Here is a 22204-nt window from a genome sequence, read left to right on the forward strand (position 1 = left end):
TGCTGGGTCCTGCCCTTGGGTCACAACAACCCCATGCAGCGCTACAGGCTTGGGGAAGAGTGGCTGGAAAGCTGCCCGGCAGAGAAAGACCTGGGGGTGCTGGTCGACAGCCGGCTGAATATGAGCCAGCAGTGTGCCCAGGTGGCCAAGAAGGCCAACGGCATCCTGGCCTGTATCAGAAATGGTGTGGCCAGCAGGAGCAGGGAGGTGGTTGTTCCCCTGTACTGGGCACTGGTGAGGCCAGACCTCGAGTGCTGTGTTCAGTTTTGGGCCCCTCACTACAGGAAAGACATGGAGGTGCTGGAGAGTGTCCAGAGAAGGGCAACCAAGCTGGTGAGGGGCCTGGAGCACAAGTCTTGTGAGGAGCGGCTGAGGGAGCCGGGGCTGTTTAGTCTGGAGAAGAGGAGGCTGAGGGGAGACCTTATTGCTCTCTACAACTACCCGAAGGGGGGTTGTAGTGAGGTGGGTGCTGGTCTTTTCTATCAGGTGGCTGGTGATAGGACAAGGGGAAATGGCGTCAGGTTGCGGCAGGGGAGATTTAGGTTGGATATTAGAAGAAATTTCTTTACTGAAAGGGTTGTCAGGTATTAGAACAGGCTGCCCAGGGAAGTGGTTGAGTCACCATCCCTGGAGGTATTAAAAAAGTACATAGACAAGGCACTTCAGAACAAGGTTTACTGGACATGGTTGATGGTTGGACACAATGATCTTCAAGGTCTTTTCCAACCTAAATGATTCTATGAATCTAAATATTAAAAGATTCAGCTTCCACTGATAAGCATGATTCTGTGTGTGTAAATTAGCTAAGTTACTTCAGTTACTAGGAATATAAGTAGTTGTAAGGATTGTATTTAGTGTGTAAGTATTATAGTCTTAAAAATTAAGACGGAATATTTTGAAAGAATTTTGAATGTATAAGTGAATGCCTAATACTTTTGTAATCTTTGCATATGTATGTGTACCCACAAAGACATATAAATATACATAATTTATACAAAGATCTTACTTTTCACTTTGTATTGTAGATATATAGATTTTGTAGATATATTACCTCTTTTCATCTTCTTTGAAAGTGAAATATTTTATAACGTTTGTTGTTTTGTTTAGAAAGGATCTACACTTTGCAAGCCCATTGAATGAAATCAGTTTAGCATACATGTTATTCAGACTGTGCAACAGCTATTTAAAGATCTAGAAGGATGCCTTAGAGACCTCACAGAAATCCCAGCATGTTCACGTTTCTACAGAAAGTAGATCCAAAAAGAATTATCAAGTTGGGGGTAGGGGTAAGTTCAAAAGTTCGATTTACTGGTTCAAAGCAGACTGTAGAAGAAAGGGATTTAGGAGATTTGTTGGAGACACTAATCTCTTATGCCTGCTTTCAAAGGTGAAGATGCTCATGATGAGGGTCAACTGAAATGTCTTCTAAGACAGTGGTTTCCATACCAATCAACCATTGTCATGACTCCCACTGAAACAACCATAACCTCCAGAATCCTCTGGTGGGTTTCTTATCTTTCCTTTTGCATCCTTCAAAAACCTAGAAAGAAAAGGGAGGCAACAAATCAAAGACAAACACCTCACACACAACTTTTTCAGGCCCTTGTTTTGCTTCCCTGTATTGTGGTTTAAGCCCAGCCAGCAACTAGGCACTACGCAGCCACTCCCTCCCTCCCCTGCCCTCCCAGTGGGTTGGGGAGGAGAATCAGAAAAAAAAGTAAAGCTCATGGGTTGAGATAAGAACAGTTTAATAACTAAAGTAAAATGTAATACTAACAATAATAATAATAAAAAAATATAATAATAATAATAATAATAATAGTAATGAAAAGGAATATTAAAAAAATAAAATTAAAAAAAACCAACAAAACAACCAAGAAAAGACAAGTGATACACAATACAGTTTCTCACTGCCTTCTGACCAATGCCCAAGCAGCAATCCACCCCTCCTGGTGAACTCCCCCCAGTTTATATACTGAATGTGATGCCCTATGGTATGGAATATCCCTTTGGCTAGTTTGGGTCAGCTGTCCTGGCCATGGTCCCTCCCAGCTTCTTGTGTACCTGATCGCTGGCAGAGCATAGAAGACTGAAAAGTCCTTAACTTGGGATAAGCGCTACTATCAACAACTAAAACATCACTATGTTATCAACATTATTCTCATACTAAATCCAAAACACACTGTACCAGCTACTAGGAAGAAAATTAACTCTATCCCAGCCAAAACCAGGACACCCTGACACTGTGCAGAGGCAGGGGAACTGCCCACCTGTGCTGCCCTACATGTGGGGTGGTTCCCCTTACACGTGCAAGGCAGTGGCACAAACTTACTGCTACCAATACCGACGGATGGCCTAAGAGAATGCCTTTATTTTAAAATCGTCTTAACACACATCAGCGTTGATGACATACTCTTATTTACTTACTAAACAACACAGTATGTTTTAGGGTAATACAATACAGGGAGGTATGCCTTAAGCAGATGTTTTTTTAAGGAAAGAACAATTTGGTATTTGTACTAGTTCACTAATTCTGTAGTCATATTTTTTTCATTATTAGGTATCTTTCAACTATCATGGTGATCCTGTTTAAAACTGAGACAACATCATTCATCTAGCAATTTTCCATAATGTAATTTATCTTTTACAAATAACATGAAATCTATGATTGTCTCTGATGAAAAAAAAAAGAGTACAATAAATTGCAAACTTTGTCATTTAACTTAGAGTTTAATAACCTTTTGGTCCGCCAAATCAAACCTCTAGGTAAAGCGCACCTTATAGTGTGATACTTCACCTTAGTTTGGGGCAGGGGGGAGCACAAGTTAATACCAGAGATGTCTGAGGAGCTGAATTATTAGGAATAATAGAAAGGCGAAAGAAATGAGACAGAAGAGATACAAGAACTCAAATGCATAATATTCCAGTGGCGTGTTGAAAAAAGGATTGACTATTTAAAGCAAATGAATAGAAAATAAAAAGGAAAACCAAAGGCATCCATACATCCAATGCTGGAATTTCTCATAATGTAATCTGATTATTTGTAGGAAACATTGTTTAAAAACATCAGGAGTGAAAAACACCAAGACCCAACTCTCACTTATGATTCTCTAGTGCAAAATCAGCCCTAGGGTCCCAGAGCTCTGTGTACTTGCCTCAATGCACAGGTGCCTCTGTGCAGCAGAGCACTGTTTGCTGTACCATGCTACCATGGTACCCATCATCACAGATAAACTGTATTAGCATTCTGAAAATAATTTTTTTCATTGCTTATTTTATGGACTGGTTCTTTCAATTCAGCCATGTGTCCTAAATCATCTGAAATTCCAGAGAAGGAAACTGCTCCTGGAATTCATCATGATCTTTGCTTGTTTCTGCTTCTTTATGTCCCAGCTCTTGGCCTGTGAGAAATTTTTTGGAGGCAGGTTGTTAAGCAAATTGTGTCATTTCCATTGAAACCAGACTAGGACTTCTAACAAGGAAAGTCAGTCAGTCTCAGTGAGGACATTATAAACATGCAAGTGAGGGACTGTAATAAACACATTTTTGTTGTCCTCTGGAAACACCTATTGGGCTGTTATATCAACATAATCTTTTTCTTTCAAACTATAATGTAATGTATAAGCAAGTACAGATCAAGATTAGAAATATCTCAGTTCAATCAACCACATTCTTTTTCTCATATTGTGATGGGTTGGGGTTTTTTGTCTGCTTGATTGGGTGATTGATTCAGCCCTGCATGCCTTGAGAAGAGTATTTATTCCTGAGATTTTTCTCAGTGTACTGTATGCCCAGGAATGGCAGGGAGAGGGTTGGGACATCTTTTGTGCTACTCTTTAAAAATAAGCATTCAAGGGTGCTGACTGCCCATTGACTTTATCAACTGGATGGCGCTAAAGAACAACTCATCTGTAGAGTTATCTTTTTCATCCCTCAACCTTCTAAATCCTGCCTGAGTGCACCATGATTCACAACACAGCAGGACTTTCTCTGCAGTGGCTCACATTATGTGTGACAGCTGCTCACAGCAAAGGTTCGTTGCTGGTCAAACTTGGTTTTGATAGCAGCAGAGCTCCAGCCACTGCATAAGTGAGTGAGCAAAGAACCAGGGTCTACAGTTTTCTCCCAAAGATACCATTTAGCTGGACATATCCAAGGGCTGGAAGATGAAGCAACATGTACACAGGGGAGTGCACAGTTTTATGTGGGGACTGTGATCATCTGCTTCTTTTGATATGAACCAATGGCTTTGGAAGATCATTATCAAAAAGATTAGACCTCTGAAAGGCTGGCTCCTGTCCTGGCTAATCCATTATTGAATAAGCATTTCAGAGAGTGCTGTATTTATTTTTTATCCAGTCAGAATAGCGTTTATATCCACAACAATATTTAAAGCTTTCAATGAGTTAGGGAGGGAAAAAATGCATCTCCTGGTAAGCCATGGGAAGCAATGTGAGTTATGTGGGCCAGGAGTGTACACATGAAGGAACTGCTGTAAAGACCTGCTCCTGGAATGCTCCTCATCTCCCATCAAATCTCATCCTCTTGAACCTGATAGTCTTCATACAGGTCACTGGGCTTTTATTTCCTCTGCTCCCTCTGACCCACTCCCAGATATCCAAAGTGAAAGTGAGGGGAAGAGTCACACAAGTGGAGTATTGTTTGAGGGGCAAGTTGATTTGAAGATTTTCATTTTCTCATTCACTAAAATTGCAGTTCTTCAATTACTGGGTTCCCTAAGAGCTCCAGTTCTTGAGTTTTTGTAAAGAGAATATCAGACCACACCTCTGTCACAGAAGTGTCAAAAAACCACTTACATAATAATCAGATTTTGCTTTCATTTAGTTGATAGACCTTCAGCAAAATATTTCTCAGCCTGCAACCACTGCAATCAGTACTTCTCCAAGGTACTCTTCCTACCCTAGAAACACCCTCTTCACTCAGTTATGAAACTCTGCTTTAACTTTTACAGTTTTAAAAAAGAAGTTCAATTTCTCTAGTCAGAGGCATTAAAACTATAATACTCTCCAAGCATTTTTCCTCCCAAGTATCACACATATCTAGAATTGTTTTTTTCATGCAGGTCCAGTGTCGTGATTTGATATTAGCATTTCCTCACAGATTTCAGAGAATTAAAAGCAGCCACACCAAGAATTAAGAACTGGTTAATAAAATCCTGCTGTTGCTAACTCAAGCTTTTCTGTAGGAAATATTTTTCCTTTTAATAACTTTGTAAACCAAAGAAGGTAAGCTCTAACTAACCCTTCTTGCAGGATGATAGTCTGGGTTTTCTTCGATTAGAGCATACATACCGATACATCATGTTCCTATATCTCTTTATTCAAATGCTTATCTTTAGGAGCAGATTTTCAGATATTTCAGGTTGCTCATATATGAAGTGGGGGACTGGGAAGAAGAATACAGGGGCAGGATGAACATGCAGACATGTTCCCTGGGCAGTAATAGAGATACGTATTGGCAGTGCTAGTGGATGTGGGAGAGAAGTTTAGCACCACTCTGGATTCCTCATAAATTCACATCTGAAGCTTTCATCATATGTGTAGTTATGGTGATATCTACAGATAAACTCAGAGTTTGAATATATGCATTAATCTAAACCTTTATTGAATAGTGGCTTAGCTCTCCATAAATTATTCCAGATATAGGGTCAAAAATAGGAAGCGAGTTGTTTCTACTGATGTGTAAGGAGAACAGTGAATTGCAAACTATTTTCTTCAGCCATATTAAAGTTACAGGGGAGCAAATATCTTAAAAACTCATCATTACATTAAGTTAAATACTTCATAAGGATGAGGGGGTTAAGCAGGTTATTTGGACAAGAGATCAAAATTACACATAAGGAGAAAATTTCTAGTTCAAAAAGTGGAGCTTAACACCATTCTGCATTATATGCAAATTTGAAAGTGTTAGAAACCAGAAAAATATTTTTTTGTCATAGGAACTTCTTCCAATTTAGGAAATAACATATCTATTGGGTGATAAGTAACTTGTTCTAAAATACCAGTAAATTTGTTAAATTTAGATTCAACTTATATTTATGAATTGCAAGACAGATTCAGCAATTCTTTCAATGTTTTTGATAACGTATTCTCAGTGGAGGACTGTAATCATTCTGTAATGAAAACTAATACAAGGAAAAAACCCTATATCTGACAGTCTGAATAATATGCTTATCTACAGTAAGCATCTTTAAAATATCCTTCGCAGATCATTAGCTTTATGGGATTAGGAATAAGCCTGCATAGATTTAGCAATGAATCCCTCTCCTCAGGGTATTGTAACAGGTATGAAACCCATTCCAGGCCATATGGTGACAGAGGGCAGCACTCTTTCCCAGGGGCCTTGTTAGATTTAGCCACAATCTATTGTCAGGCACAGTTGGTGAAATCTGATATTCACTTAGTTTAGTGCAACAGAAGTCCCCTTAAAGATACTATCAAGACTACAGTGATCACACAAAATGAGTTGCATTCTGTCATTCTGCCACGTTTCTCATATAATCCCATATGTGATTATCACACCACATAGTTGTTTCACTTTTTTCCTTCTAAAATGTATTCCTGTTTATGTACAAATATGCATGCATACCAATATCTACTATTATAAAATTCATCACACAGGCATCCTTTGCACAATTCAGTATGGACCTACAACTAGAACATACTATGCAACTGGAAAAGAAGAAAATACTGATAGGCTCTTAAATTATTTCTGTGTTTTGGCAGATTATCTAGTAAATATCCCTATCATTTTTCCATCAGACATTATCTAAGGTTTGGATTACTCCTACTAGTAAATGGAATTTTAAATTCATTACAAGAAATACACTATGCAGTCATCTGTACTACACTTTAATGATGCTTTTTAAAGCAAATAGAACTGTTGCATCTGTACATCATAACAGTTAAAATAATTCATATAAATAGAATATTTTTAAATGCGGGGGCGGGGGTGCAAGTGGGTGTGGAACAACAGATTTGTTCGGTAGAGTCCTCATTTTTCTCCAGGAAAACTGCTGTTGGCCTTATGTAGTACACAGATGTCAGTCAAGTGTTAAAGGCTGTGCTTTTGTCTACCGCCTACAATAATCCAACACAAATTGACTTTCATAATCCCCATGTGTTCCCCTGAACTATGGTCCACGTACAGCACATACAGCACAAGACAAAGCAGAGGAACCGTTCTCTCACCGGTGGCTCACTCCACCATACTGACAGCAGCAACAAAACACAGAAAGGCATGATGAATACTTAAATCCAGCTAAAATTAATCAGGACCTCAATTAGGCAGAAAGTAATTACCAAACCTGTAATTTGACTAGGACACAGTAGCAGATGTTCCTACTCTTGCATATAGTACCATGGGACCTTTAATTAGCTTAAAATAGCCTGATCTTTGGAATTCACTTCCCATCCTCTTGGTCAATAATACTCTCAGTTTATTGAACTGCAAGACCCATGTGTTTTCCCCAGCTGCAAGATATTGGGAAAACTCCAGTGCATGATGTTAATGTGTTTTAGCTTGAGTTACTGCATTTTTGCAGAATTAGACTTACAGGAAGGATTTACTGCAGCATGGCTTATGTAAGTTATCAAAAAGCAAGGCATAGTAAGGCCCCTTTTTAAAGTACAGGATCATGTATTTATAAAACCACTGTTTTAGATGTCACCCTGCAGAGCATACCTTCTACCATATCCTCCATATCTTCTTGCAGAGGCAGGGATTCAGTGAAGACTCAGTTGCTTTGAATCAGCTGCTAAGTGACTGACCCTCCTTTCCTAAGCATGTTAGTTTCTCCAGGGAAAATTTCCATTTGGATGCTGAACAAGCAAGTTGTTATTTTGCTTTGTCCAACAGGATCTCATACTGCAGTGATGTAACTTAAAACCTCGTATCAAACTCCATACCTTTAAATAAAATGAAATAATATTCGAATGAGGAATGTTTTTTTCTCTCATTGACCTGATTTTCTCTAGAAAATAAAATCCTGTAATCACTATATCGTATCTATGTTGCCATGGAAATTGTAAAGATTTTACACCTTGGCATTTTGACTTCATTTCTGGATCACATAGGAGAAAGAGATGGAATAGGACAAGCTGGGCTAAAAGGGTAACACAATGATTTAAACAAAAACATCTCTCATAATCAAAAGAAAATGTCAAGGATATTCATGGAAAACACAGAAAACATAAGTGGATTTAAATGTAAATATAAAGCATTACGCAGGTTTCCCTTTATCTCTTATGCCTTTAAAATTATTATAAATTGCACCAACCCCCCCTTTTTTTTCTGATCAAAAGCTTGTTAATATCACCTAATGATATTTTAACATATTGGCAGGCCATGGAACAGTTACCAAAGCAGATTAAATCCATCTTTCAATAGAATAATACTCAGGCCAGTTTTAGCCCAACTCACTCTTAACACTTAAATACTACCTTGTTTTCCAGAGTGCAAGTTTACTCATAAGATGAATATTAGAAAACTAAACAAATGTCAAATTTGTGATTTGAGGTTGTATTCAGCCATAATACAAGAAAATTACATTGATTATCACAGTAATCTCCTGTTCTACCTAACACTAAAGCAGCATAAAAAAGAATTGTGCTCAAAATCATTGGCAGTAATTTAAGTTATGTTAAATTGTATGCTTAATTTAAGCAAATATGTGTACAGTTACCATGTAATATTTGTTATTTCTTCATTTAAAATAGTCATTGGCTGATGAAGATAACAAATTTCTTTTTAAAAAGCAAAATGCATGTGTGCCACTGGCAGAGTTCAAATGAAACCTTGACTGTGAGCAAGCTGCTAAAATTCCAGGGAGTGGATAATTTCACCTGGATTAATCTCTAATGCCATGCAAGGTCTTTTGTTCTATGGGTGGCTCAGTGAAATGGACATGGAGCAGACCCCAGAGAGTTAATCCACTGAGGTTTGTTTCTCACAGTGCATTTTTTCAGTAGGGATAAACTACATGTTCTTTAGTGACCATGTATTTCAGTAATGGTGTCCTACTTTCCTTGACAGTTGCCTCAATTTACAAAGTACTGAAAATAAGAAATTTGTGTTATATTCTTGGCCCAAGCCAATTACAAGGGGTGGAGGGAGGGAATCTAGGCATGTATGGTCAAAATACAATGCACAATAAATGCAAGGAGGATTATGGATGACACATGGAACCTAAATTCTACTGTTAATAATTACTTCAGCCAGGAGCCACAATATGCATGGTAGCAGGATTGTGTTACTTAAGAACCAGTGGCAGCATATATGCTGGACCAGAATATCATGAGCTTTCTTTATTAGACTTTGGTAGTTTGAACACAGTTGCTGTCAAGCTGAGATACATGGCATTGCTCGCTATACTGTGTGGAAAGAGAAGATACTGCAGTTATGTTGAAGTAAGTCTGCAGTAGCTCCACAGGAGTTATTTTGATCTTATAAAGAGGAAAAAATGAAGAATGTAAGAAACTTGCTAAATGTAGAGAAGGACACAAACTACAGCCTCAGAGAAGCAAGTATGACATCACCTACACTGAGGTCAGCTTCCAGCTGTCCACTGCAAAGAAAAATGGGCATAACAGTTGTTCATTTTAGAGAGGTCTACACTGTGTCAAAAATAGTAAAGAGAGTACAGGCCCACTACCCTACAACAATGTTACAAAAAGGAAGGTGTACTCTGGTTTTATAATCTGACATACACACTGATTTTATGGTTATGCAAGGTCCCTGAATGAATGTGCATGGCATCACTACTAGTCTGGCCTTGTTAGCCACTGCTAGCCACTAGACACCGCATAGGAAAACAGAGCAGTTTAGATTGGAAGTGACCTGTGAAGGTCATCCAGTCTGATGATAATAATAATAAGCAATTAGAAACAGCAATAGATTAAATTCTTAACCTAGTCTTTGAACAAATCCTGGAAACAGAGTTCCTCTAAAATCCTGGAAACCATTTCCAGGCACATTAAGGACAAGAAAATCAGCAGGAGTAGTCAGCATGGCTTCACCAAGGGGAAGTCATGCTTGACCAACTTGATAAACTGCTACGATAAAGTGACTGAGAGGACAGCAGTGGACTTACTGAGGTCCAGTGGGTACCTGGACTACAGTAAGGCCTTTGACACTGTCTACCATAAGATCCTCATAGATAAGCTGTTGATGCATGGGCTGGTTAAGCAGACAGTGAGGTGGATTGAAAACTGGCTGAATGGCCAGGCCCAGAGTGTGCAGATTGGTGGCACAAAGTCTAGTTGGAGGCCAGTAGCTAGTGATGTACCCCGGGGGTCAATACTCCATCCACTCCTGTATATATCTTCATTAATCATGTGGATGATGGAGAACAGTGTACCCTCAGCATGTCTGCAGGTGATACAAAACTGGGAGGAGTGAGTGATACTCCAGAGTGATGGGGTGCTGTTCAGAGGCACCTTGAGAGGGTGGAGAAATGGGCTGCCAGGAGTCTCATGCAGTTCAACAAGAAGTGCAAAGTCCTGCATCTGATCAAGAATAACCTCAGGCACCAATATACGCTGGGGGCCACCCAGCTGGAAAGCAGCTTGGCAGGAAAGGCCCTGGGGGTCCTGGTGGACACCAAGTTGAGCATAAGACAGCAATGTGCCCTTGCTGTAAAGAAGGCTAATGGTATTGTGGGCTGAGTTAGGCAAAGTATTGCCAGCAGGTTGAGGGACATGATCCTTCCCCTCTACCCAGCATTGGAGAGGCAACACCTGGAGTACTGTGTCCAGTTCTGGGCTCCTCTGTACGAGACAGATGGAGCTACTGGAGAAAGTCCAACAAGGGGTCACAAAGATGATTAAAGAACTGCAGCATCTCCCATAGGAAGAAAGGCTGAGACAGCTGGGACTGTTCAGCCTGGAGAAGAGAAAGCTCAGGGGTAAACTTATTAATGTATATAAATACTCAAAGGGAGAATGCAAACAAGAAGGAGTCAGTCTTTTTTCAGTGGTGCCTAGTGACAGGACAAGGGGCAATGGGCATAAACTGAAACACAGAGATTTCCCTCTGAACATCAGGAAACACTGCGAGGGTCACTGAGCACTGGAACACATTGGCCAGAGATCATTGTGGAATCTCCAACATTGGAGATATTCAAAAGCCATCTGGACATGGTGCTGGGCAACTGGCTCCAGGTGACCCTGCTTGAGCAGGAGTGCTGGATCAGATGACTGCCACAGGTTCCTTCCAACATCAACCATTCTGTGATTCTGTGAAACCCAGATCTCTCAACCTCTCCTGATACGTCATATGCTCCAGCTCCTCAATTATCCCAGTGGCGCTCCACCAGATTCACCCCACTATGTCGGTGTCCTTGTGCTGGGGAACCCAAATCTGGACAGATGACACTAGATGTGGTCTCATAAGTACCAAATAGAGGTGAAGAATCACTTCTCTCAACTCACTCACTCAGTATGGTCTTGCGAATACAGCCAGACTCTGCCAGAGTCATTTTGCTTGGGAATTTGATTGTTTGCTCCTCCATTCTAAGTGAAGACAGTAAGGCATAGCCAATGAAATTCTACGCTAGTGTATACAAAATAAAGTATCAAGGCCCAAATTATCTTTTTTTAATATGAAAATAAAAGATCTTGAATAGTCAATTTTCAAATATATCATGAAAATCATATTTCATGGGGAAGAGAGGATCTCTCAACATCTGGCTCCTAGAAACGTTGTCATGTTTTGTTTTTCAAGAACTTGGTTTCTAACCCTCCTGTCATGGAGGAATAATTTTATTTTTATCTACAGAGATATAAATAAAACCCATCCCAAACTATACTATCTAAACAAGCCTCAGTCTTTCAAGGCATGATTTCCAGTTTTTAGAAACTTGGAGTTTCTGATGCCATGTAAAAGTGAAAGAGTCATCACTGGTATTACTGCAGAAACAAACTTATCAGTGGGAACTGAGAGGACCTGTCTGCCCTTCTGATAAAGTTTACCACTCCACTAGAGAGCCTGTAAAAATGTTCCACCTCAGCACTGTCTCGTTCATTTGCAGAACACTGAAAGCAGAGAATAAAGCCAAGTGTAGCCTAAACTGCTGCTGATTTTTCTTCTTCGGCACTCACATAGGGGTTTTGTTTTGTGAGGTGGTCTACCTCCTTCGTCTTTATTTCTTTGGATAGGGAAAACTGCAGGAGGACAAGACTTCACAGACCTAAGCACTGTACACCCACACTGGCTGGTTAAACCAGTAATATGAAAAAATCCAACACTAGAGAAAGTCAGGACTTGGAGTAAATATGATGTAGACTGAGTGCACACATGCACACCCAGTAAAACCTCCCAGTCAGGCTTGCTCTAGCAATCATAAATAAGTATTTGAGTAGGCACTTAGTGCTGACAGGTAGTGGATGTCATCCTTTAAATAGGAATGTTTTTTTAACAGCAGGAGTTCCTCTGAAAGAAGATGTGAGATAATATCAGAGACCATTCAAATTATTTTCAGTATGCTACTACAGCATATTACCAGAAGTACTTAAAAATGTTTGTACAGCCAGGAGGAAGAAGTACCAGTTTATCGCATGCTACTATCCAAACTGGAGTAATTCACTTGTCAGGCATTCATGCCCATCCAATCTTATGATTCGTTTATTATTAAGATGATACAATGATCAAAAAGCCATTTAATGGAGTTATTCCTCCTTAGATTTGTGGACTTGCACTATGTCTTATGAGATGTTCATAGGCAATCAACAACAAGGATTTCATTCACAGCCATCGGGTCATTTTATTGTTTTTCCATAAAAATATTGTCCTACATGGTTTCCTCAAGCACAGGAAAAGCATGATTCTGGTCTTGCAATTCCTTCCTCCTGCGGTTTTTCCCATAAACTGAGACAAATAGACAAGGAAAGAGTTGTGTGATCTTGTGAACAATCTCATAGCATGAATCTTAAATCTCTTTGCATATTTTATGACATATATAAAACAATGAGTAAAAACCTACAGGCCTAATCCAGCCTTGATCCTGTGCTCAGGAAATCTGTGACCATTATTGAATAGTGCCAAATCAAGTTCTAATTTTCAAAGCATCTGTATGTAAGCAGTTACATATATGTAAAAATTCATCACAGTTGTGGCCAATCCAAGGACGGTGCATATACTGCGAAAAGCAGTAAATATATTGTTCATATTGAACAATTCAACTGTCTCCACTTACTGAGGCTGACAAATTTATTTATTTATTTTGCAGATCCCTGGTAGATGTAGCCTCATCTGATTCTTATAAAACTACTGAAGTCTCTTGAGCTTGTGAAATATCATTTAGATCAATTAGATGAAGTGGAATCAAAAGAAGACAAAATACATGGAATAAATGTACCAGTAGATTGCACAACAATAAAATGACAAAATAGACTAGTTCATTCTAGACACTAAATCCTTGCTGCTCACCTGGATCCTCAATTTTGGTCCTTAACTCAGAAGCTGATTAGGAGAATATGATAATTCAGGAAATTAAGTAACACATGCAGACTAGATTCACAGCAGGCATTTCTTCCAATACAGCAACTGGCACAGCTGGTGTCCAAGTGCAAGTAGTGGCACACCACTAGGTCCTCCACTTCAAAATCACTCGCCAGTACATCAGGCATTTTGTGCACTCCAGTCTTGAAAAAAAGAAACAAAAAACAATAAAAACCAGAATTCTTGCACACAATGTATTTTTTTCAGTTGTCTATTTAAGCGTATGACAAAGTGTTGAAAAAGATGGCTGTTTACAGCAATGCCTTTTTACAAGTTCTTCCTCTTATTACTGAAAAGATTTAGGTACAGTTTATTCTGTTCAAAGTGACCTCCAGTTTGGACCTTGAATTTGAAGTTTGAAGTTGTTCAAACATACAAATTATAAAACTTATGAGGATAAACAAACAGGTTAATATAGAAGAGTGGCTGTATGGGTGTTTATACTAAGCTTGAGTTCATGCCAAGTGTGAAATTGATGTCTAGTTCAAAAGGCACTTCATGTAACTAATAAAAGTGTGTGTCTTCTCCCAAAGAAACAGCCCTTTTCAAATGTTATTAAACATTCCTCAACTTACACAGTGTCCTGGCCAACCCCAGAAAATGAACAATGTTATGCATAATTCTGTGCAGAAATGTTTATATAAACTTTGCAGTGGTGTACAGATGAAGGCTTTGACAAGTTCTCCTATTGTAGAAATATAACTTACCTACCTGAAACGTCTCACAGAACTAAATGCACCCATTTGTTGTATCACTTTGCTGATGGCATCAGAACAGCCAATGACACTGTGGGATACTGATGTTGGATGGAAAGTCCAATGTCTCCTGACAGAGATTAAGTTTTGCATATTGATCTTTTTTTCTCCAGAAGGCTGAGCCTGGTCCTTCAGAGTGATACATGAACAGTGCACAACTTTTGTGTCAGATTTTTCTCTTTCTCCACACATTTTAAATTAATCTTATTTGAAGAATGTATATCAGTCATACTCTGTCTGGAATATCAGCATATTCTTATGAAAATTAGAAAAGGGACAAAATCTATCATTGGCTTAATTTCCCCTGGCTTCCCAGGCATTGGACTGGACATTTTGTTGGACCTCCTTCACTTCAGAAGGCCCCTTTCTTTTTGAGTTGTACTAGTTTATTTAGAAATCTGTCCTGTTCTAAGACTACAGTCCAGAAAGCAGCATTTCTTCTGCTACAAAATATTTGTTAGGTGCTTGGGACAAACCATCTACCTTCCTGCATGTATGCTACTTTGCTATTATGTGTAATAACTATGCATAGCAATAAATGAACTCTCAAAGCTTAACTATTTCTGTTGCTGTTGTATGTAAATGAAAACCATTATGACAGCACTGGAAAAGATAATGTTTGTTTTTCTTTAAATGTGACGTACACTTTGGAGGACACCCTATAGTGGATATGGGAAGAGTTCAGTACTCTCAGTATATGCTGAGCTGAGCTGTATGAACTGAGCTGAAAGTTGCTTGGTTCTTCCCAAGAAAAACTGAAGGCAGTTTAGGTACAGGTCTCCAGCTCTGACACAGGTCCTTGCTCAATAGGGGCATGAGGGGACTGTGACCATGAGTCAGAGCAAAGCTATGCCCCTGAAGAGGAGCTGCAGGCTTGGAGTCTGCTTCTGAAATCCAGGGGTGAGAGGTCTTGCTCTCCCATATCACTGCAGGCACTGTGCCATCATCTTTCTTATTTACCATCTTGAGAACAAAAACAGATGGAGAAACATCTAGGCCTGGAAAGCCATGTGGGTTCATGTGCCAAACTGCTTGGATGAGAGCAATCGTGGGAAAACTCAGAAAAACTCCAGAGTACCTGGAAAATATAAAAGTTAAAACACAGAAGCAACTAATAAAATTAGATACACAGGCTTTAGCAAGAGCAATGGAGCATTTTGAGTACTCAGTTTAGGTGGAGCAACTCTTCAGTTCCATCTTTCTTTAGACTTAATCCCAAGAGGGGAGTGCTGCATTACAGCCTCTGCAAAACAGGCAGCAGAGATGATCCAAATTTTCCTCCCGAGACAGCATAGTTTACAAGAGTATTCCCTTGACCATATCTCCAATTAAACACATTATAAACCTCATTATTAAATGTGGTATTTGGACTTCCTAGACACTATTCACATTTCAGTATCTGGCCCTAAAGAAAAACAGACTTTTAAACATAGAGTAAGGTCTAGTCTTTTTTACCATTACTACATAGAAAGACATAGAGGTTGAGAAAAACTGCAGATTTTCATCATTAGGATCTTACAGAAAGCAATTGTTAGTGATGGATGAAGGTTGTAAACTTGATACCACTGAACCAATGACAGTCTTTCGAGAAATCTCTAGTGGGAAGAGGGTAAGACTCCTACACTTGTTTTGACAGTTGCATAACATTAAAGGCTGAAGAACTCTTTCCAGGCTTACTCATGATACTTAGCTACGCTTTACATAAGACCCCTTTAAACAATCCTACTTAGCAAGCCTAGAATCATTCCTTGAAATTACATGAATTAACTTAGTTTATGTTCTCTCCCTTCTTTTTCTTACATAGGGATATTCAGGTTCTGACTATCTGGAAATAATTCTTAGTGATTTTTACCATTATCTCTACCAAACATTAATTGCAATGGAAATTTATGAATGAAAATATGGTTTTGTTCTTTGCCTGAAATATTTTCATAAGCATTTGCATAGGAGGTCAGTAAATGGGATTTCCATTCACTTCTTCCTTCCTTGCCTTTAAAAAGTGTGACTGGAAAACAATAACTATAATAGCAAGAGGTCCCTGCTATTATCCAAAGTTAAAACAGAATATGGCCAGATTATTTGCAACATTAGGTTTTGGCATATAATATCATCTACCCACAAAAGGCTTATCACAGGACCAGGATTTCAGTCTCAGAACTGATTTTCGTCCTTTTTCAAGTTTTTTGTATGTAAAGGGAGAAGCTCACCAGAACAGATCTGAACTCTGAAAAATACAGCACATGGATAATTGGTTCAAAAATCACAAAGCATTTCTTGCTGAGAGATCGGTAATGGCTTATGAAGAGACTTTTTATTTGGGGGAGGGGTTTGGGGTTTTTTTAGGAAAGCAGAAAAGGGGGATTTGTGGGTAAAATATGTTTCATCTGAGAACTGGAAAATATCCTCATAATGAAAAATGTCTGATTTCATTTTCAGACCTTTGATAAACAATTTCTTGCTAGAAATCAATAGGTTTTGTAATGACTTTGAAAACAAAAATGCAAGCAATTTCACAAATTGCCTTTAAAAAAATTAAAAAATGGAAGTGGATTATTTTGGATCTATATAAAGTGAGGGCAATTTAAACTGCAAATTTTTGAATAATAACAGACCTCTGTTTTTTTGACCAGTTACAGTTCACAAGAATATCTCAAAGCATTGTGAAGGTCTGCTATGCCTTTGCTGTACAATACATAGCAGAAGATAATCCCTTTCTCAAAAAGCTGATTTAAGAAAAAACTCGCTCTGTAGTGTACAGAATAGACAAGGAGGACTTGAATGGACTGGTAAAGGAAGAAAAGGAATAATTCTTACAAATATCATGAGAAACAGTGACATTCATATGTGACCTGAAGGATAATATGGAGCAAAGTGGAAGATGCCAGCAAAGATAAACAGTGTCAGCAATGGCAAACATTTGGAGAAGCGACGAGGAAGAGTTTTCCCAAACTGCAGTTCCTCAGACCGATGAAGACTGATCGAGCCAGTGCTCCTGCTCCTGCTCCTGTGCTGCTCAGGGGAGGACTTACCATTGAGCAGTTAATAGGCTGACCATGCACTGTCTATTGCTGTGTAGAATGAGCTGAACTACCTGAAAAGGAGCTGGCCTTGTAGCCCACCTAATATACTCTTATCAGGTTTACACTTCACAGGTAGCTAGGTATTTACTCCCTGATTCAGTCTTCTATATAGACTTCAAATTTGTTTAATGACATACTGGATTGGAAACCTCCAGCTCAGGAAATGCAGCCTTAGTCATGTTTTTTTCTGAGGTATGCAGGTGCAATGGAAAAGCCAATAGGGACCCAGAGAGAGGTGAGAAATGAAAACAGTAGGAGTCATGAAGCAAAAGGATATCAGCAGAAAAATTTTTTAGCTCTACTGAAAAGTTCTCTTTAGAAGGAAAAGCACTGCTATTACTGTATAATGGATTAGACTGTTTTTCTTTAAATAGACTTTCCAGAGACAGTTTTTAAATACTCCTGGGTTTCAGGCATCCTACCTATGTTGTATCACACATTAATATATTGGTGCATTTGAAAAGGCACAATGGGTCATGCACTGAAGGGTGCTCTGCCCCTTTGGTTAGACCTACAATAGTGTAGTAATTAGTGTGATTTTATTATGTGTGTTATTGTTTAGGCAGTTCACACTTGGGGGAATTTTGTAGAGGAAAATATTTTATCATCTGGCTCAGCTGTTAATATAAAGCATAAAGTCAGCACAAAGCACAACTTTTCTTCTAAGCTGATGGGAGAAAAAGATATATTTAAGTTTTATCAAGCAATATCAGGGCAAGTAAAGTGCAGTTTTACTCCATCTTACTTGACAGTCTTTGAATTCAGAAGCTGTGTATTTAGATAATGAGGCATATCACCAGTTGTGACCAAGCCTTGCTCGCTGGAACTTCGTACGGATATAACTGTGCCACAAAAGTATGCTCTAATTATGCTAATCATGATGCCTTGGCATTCACTTCGAGGAGTCACTCTGTATTCATCGGCATCAAGAAAAGTGTCAGAACAGCATGCCGCTACTTGGCTACTTCCTTAATAGCCCGCCAGCTTCTGTCAAAGGCTGAGTGTCCTGTTCCCATGCAGTTTGTCTAATCTTATGAGTTCTACAATTATTTTGTCATTGTGATGGCTGAAGGGCGGTCTGCAAAGACCCTGGTGTTTTTCTAATTGTGGGTGGTATTTGGCAGCCTCTAGAGTCCTAGAGGAAGATATTCTAATGTTTTTTAGACTTTAAAGGAAAAAAAATAATAGAGCATTTAATGGGGAAAGGACAAAAAAAGCAGAAAACCTCATAATCCACTGTATATGAAAATCACTAAAATTGGTTGTCTGTTGTACAGTTGTGAAATGTATGCTTATTAATATTCATAAGCCTACTAAATTCTCTGTAGTGAAATATCCTTTCACCTGTCACAAAATAATGAATTTCCTTAAAAAAAAAAAAAAAAAGAGTACAATATTAAATAGGAAATTACATCTGTTGCAGAATTCTACAGCGTGATATCTGTAGGAGACAGCAATATATGTTGTATTTTCTAGATAAACCAAATTATAAAAAAAAAAGAAAGTAGTCATTTTACAATATCTCAGTAGTTGTTTTTTCAGCATGAGACACTTTAAGTGTCTGATTTATAGAGTGCTGCATACCTATGCTCTGGAATAAAGCTCTTTTTAACACGTTTCAACCACTAATGACTTTTCTATAAAATCATATTACATGAAATCAGTAATGCTTATAGAATTCCTAGAGCTATCAGTATTTCACCTTGTCCTTATGTGGGAGAGTATAAATCTGCAATTTTTGTAAAACAGCGTAATAAGTGTATTTTAACACAAGGCTTATAATAAATGCAAAGTGTATGGTAAATTGAGTATTACACCAAAAAATCTAACATAAAATTAAAATAACACAATAGGGAAAGGAAACCATATGAAACCAAATCCTGTTTTCGCCCAATTTAGTGACTGTGTGAGATGAAAAAATATCTGGAAAATGGGGAGAAGAGAGACAAAGTGCAATCTAAGCTACTCTGACAACTGGCAACTTCATGAAGAAATATTTTCATCTCCTCATCCTCACCCTTTCTCAAAAGAAATTTTCAAACTCTGTCTCTGAATGAGGGTTCCTCCAGGAAGTATAACTCATCCCTGAAAGTTGTTGGTCTTGCCCTCCTTCCTGCTGCAAAAAGGGATTTTTTTTAATTGTTTTTTTTCTGTATTAGGGCCCAATCCCAATCCTGATGATTTTAGTGGGATTTCTTTTCCTGTCTTGACTGCAGAATGCACAGGAAAGGCCCTTTGGTCCTTCTGAAATAACTTACACAAGAGAAAAAATATATCAAATCCTCTGTATCCAGCTGAGTTTTCCTCTTTAACCTTTAGAATATTATAAAAACTTTTAGAAAAATGTGACTATATTTATGTCTAAAACCAAAGATTTCATTATTTATCTAGAAAATAATTCATTTGTGGCCTAAATGAGGTTATTATTATTTTTTTTGTCTGTGTAGAGAAGTCAACTGTCAAGACAAATACAAAGAACAGAGTAGAAAAATATGTTAATCCTCAACTTATTCATCTGTACAAGAGATTTAAATGGAAATTTAATATGGATATTGCTAGATTCTGAACAGGAGCCAAACTAATTCTATAAAAGTGCTCTGTCTACATATTAACTACTGCAAACATGCAGAGATTCAATCCTTTTTACTTTACTCTCAAACATCTGACAGGATTCTGCTCCTTTTTTCATAGCTTTTTTCAAAAACATCAAACAGAACAAAACTGAGCATTCAGCATTTTGAGCAACTGTTCTATTTAGTCAACTATCAGAGGTATTTCTGTGAGGATATTTTAGAGATTTCAGTTTTCCATCATTTGTTAGCCTCTTATTTGATTACAAATTTTCAATGTAGGAAGTAACCCCCAGTTAAATCAATCATTTTTTAATATTTCATAATTTCTCTTAGTTTTAACTTAACCTGTTACCAGTTAACTACTACAATGGCATTTATGTTGACGACAGATAGTATGGCATCAAATACATACAAATGTAAATATAGCAGCATATATGACTGATTTAATTAGTCCCAAATCACTTTTTTAGTCTAGAAAAATGAAAAAATCATGCAGGTATTTGTTTTTTCCTATATGACTTGGAAAGGGTTATAATTTGGTAAGTTTTGTATTACATCAAATTTTTTATACTACTAAACATAGGCAGTTATAGCATCATTAGAGCAACCCACACATTATGTTAATGTTGCGTCAGAATTTTGTCATTCTGCTTGACCTGTCACAAGGGAGCAAACAAAGAACACAAGCCTCTAACTCTGTCATCATTGAACATATAATACTGTTTGGTTAAGGTTTCTGCGTAGTACAAAAAAATTTTTCAAAATAAATTTCTTGGGTTTGGATAGAAGAATCATGCTTTAAAAAATCAAACAAAAATTAATAACAAATCAAAAGTGAAAAGTGTATGCAAATTGTAAAAAAAAAAAATAAAAAAAATTGGATGCAGCCCCACTAAGCAAGGAAAGTAATGTCAAAGTCTCTAGAAGATGGCAGGAAGCTGACAACACTGGATGGAGGGCTAGAAACTGTATTCAGAATTAGATTTCTCTTTTCAGTCCACTTGCTTGGGCATGTTTCTCATGAAAATCACGACCTCGCTCCTCCCAGTGCACAAGGCTGTGTTTCAAACACAGGAAATCCCACAGGATAGCTGACTTCCGGACACAGTCAAGGAAATTTTCTACTGTGTCTGGAAATTTCCCTGGTATCTTTTCCCCAACTTTTTTGCCTTCTCTGTCCTAGTGAAACAAGTCTGTCTAACAGATGACATGATGTGGCAACATCCTTAGGAAAGCAGAAATCCCCCTGTCCTTCAAATCATCATCACCACCATCCTGAGTTCTCAGCGTTCCTCCTCAAAAGCCAAAACCTGCTTCAAAGAGGGAGGTCTATCCACAGCAATGTTACAGTCATAGTGAGGGCTCAGAAAATAAAAGCGCCCACAGGGCATCCACTGGTCACTTCATATACCATAAGGGTGAACTGCTCAGAGGTGTGATGCAGCAACCTCAATTTTTATTGCACTGTGCATTTTGTACGCGCAGTAGCAAAAAATATGCATGTTTTACCACATTTCATAGTGAAAATAAGCCCTTACCATCTTTCAGTGTGTGTGATGCACGCAGACCAAAGAGAAACAGATGTCTTGTGTTCTCCTTGAGGCAGCCCAGTCCTATAAGTATATGGTCCCATAAATGTTGTCTATGCAAGTACTTTTCTTCTTGTATCATTTTCAGTCTACTGTTGTAATAGGTAGACAGTATGAAGTTCACAGGGCCTTAATTAATGTTGAAAGACACAGTAAATACTTTTAAAGAGCAAAATGATTGGACTGAATGTTTGTAGAAAATCAAAGGACATCAAAGCAGTGAAAAGCATGGAATTCATTTAATTAAACATATGGACCAACATAGGATCAATGGAATGCAATGGTCACATTACATGCCAGTCCCAAGGCAGACTTACTTGGATGCACTGTACATCATTGCTGTCGAATTGTTTTCAACATTATTTTCTATATCTAAGAGAAGCTGCAGTAAGATTGTCATCAAGCTATTGTATTTATGAATTATGCCTTTTTTATAGGAACCTGCACTCTCACTCTGCAGTATTATTTTTGCAAAGCAGTTTCCCATGACTCTCTAAGGAACATATACATAGAACAGTAAGTTTATACTGGCTTTTTGGCTGCTACTTCAAGTTTATGGCAAATATGTACATGTATCACAAGCCTGTTAATATATACAAAGCTATATATAGTTATAACAACTACTACAACAAATAAGTGTAACTCATTAAATAGCAGATAAGAAGATCATGTTTCCAGTATAGCTTTGT

General features: G+C 38.2%; 1 long non-coding RNA gene across 1 annotated transcript; it reads right to left on the reverse strand.

The window, feature by feature from the left end:
- Positions 1 to 684: 684 nt before the first annotated feature.
- Positions 685 to 21550, reverse strand: LOC142026539 (uncharacterized). Its single transcript, XR_012648847.1, has 5 exons — positions 21465 to 21550; positions 15234 to 15351; positions 13447 to 13661; positions 7705 to 7928; positions 685 to 1540 (listed from the first exon to the last, which is right to left on the reverse strand). It is a non-coding gene; the product is annotated as an uncharacterized LOC142026539 (long non-coding RNA).
- Between the last annotated feature and the right edge of the window lie 654 nt (positions 21551 to 22204).

Source organism: Buteo buteo, chromosome Z, assembly GCF_964188355.1.
Source record: "Buteo buteo chromosome Z, bButBut1.hap1.1, whole genome shotgun sequence".
In the NCBI taxonomy this organism is placed as follows: domain Eukaryota; kingdom Metazoa; phylum Chordata; class Aves; order Accipitriformes; family Accipitridae; genus Buteo; species Buteo buteo.